The sequence below is a fragment of the Dermacentor albipictus genome, chromosome 2 (genome assembly GCF_038994185.2).
Source record: "Dermacentor albipictus isolate Rhodes 1998 colony chromosome 2, USDA_Dalb.pri_finalv2, whole genome shotgun sequence".
NCBI lineage: Eukaryota > Metazoa > Arthropoda > Arachnida > Ixodida > Ixodidae > Dermacentor > Dermacentor albipictus.
The window spans coordinates 182,882,666-182,884,113 of NC_091822.1; positions in this window are offsets into that span (position 1 = coordinate 182,882,666).

A 1,448-nucleotide genomic window follows, 5' to 3' on the forward strand; every position below is an offset into this window, starting at 1 on the left:
CGAGTCTACACACGGTCGACAAGATCTCCCGAATTGAGGCACTGCAAAAACGCTTTCATGCTTTCTGTGCCATCGACGCGTACGACCATGGTCCAAGGATCTTCATATTCTAAAATGGACTAGAGTCTAGCCGGATCCACGCTGTCCAAAGGGCTTCAAGTTCGACGTAGTACTGGGGACAGAGACATATGATGTGCCCTATCGTTTCTAGAGTTCCACGAGAGTTGCACATGAGTGTACCACCCATTCCAATGCGGAACGAGTAGGCCTTAAGAAGTGACACTCGAGTCGGAGGCGGCACAATACTGTCGCCTTAGAGCGGGAAACTTTTTATGAACCCTTCGGGAGGTTGGGAGAGGATCAGTATTATTGTGTCATAGCTTTAGCCACGATATTAAGCTTCCTAGCAGCGTTGGTTCTGGATAAGGGGATTGGAACTGGTCGGGCTTCTAGATGGGCAGACCGCGCGGCTTCGTCAGCGAGGTCATTGCCAGCAATGCCGGTGTATCCAAGTAACCACTGGAATATAATTTCATGACCTTTAGTGATAGCTTGATGGTGATCTCTTATGTTCTACGTCAACTGCTCATGAGTCCTGTAATATAGAGCAAAATGCAGACTCAGAAGTGCTGCATCAGAGTGGAAAAAAATGACCCATTTCTCAGGTGTCTCTTGCGGGGAGCTATTTGAAGGTAGCATGCAAGGCAGCAAGCTCTGCCTCTGTTGGTGTTGTCATGCGTGTCAGCTCGAATTTCATTGTAGTTTTTCTAGCAGCAATGAGAACGGCACCTGAAGAGCTGGTCAGGGAGGCAGAAACACGTCTGTTCGAGTGTCAGACAAGTTGTTTGTTTCTAATACAAGGAGGCAAGAGAGGGATCGATTTACTCTCTGTGCAGCAATTATGAATTAAATTCTGTGTTTTTACTTGCCGAAACCGCAATATGATTATGAGGCAAGCCAGAGTGGGGGACTCCGGGTTAATAGGACCCCCTGGGATTCCTCAACGTGGACCAAAATCTAAGTACACGAGCGCGTCTGCATTCCGCTCACATCAGGATGCTGTCGCCTCAGCTCCTTCTCTCACTGCAAATCAATCATGGTGGCTCTATCGTTCGTTGTATCTCTGCATTTCGCTTGCGACATTTCGCTGGGCTATTTGCTTCTTGATCACACTGAACGTTTAACCACGCGAACAGACAAAGTACTAGACCAGAAGGCGACACACATAGCGCCTGTGTGCGTCCGCCCCAATCTGTATTTCCCTTTTTTTTTTCAATGGCTCACCAGCATGCTGCTTACACCGGATGCTAGTAGCGAACATATGTTCCCTTGTGTTTAGTTTGCGTGGTTTTATGACGAATCTCGAATATTTGAAACGCTCAGGTGCCCACCCCCACAAAAATTAAGCAATAATATAGCAGAATAATATTAATGAACGACAATGCCCA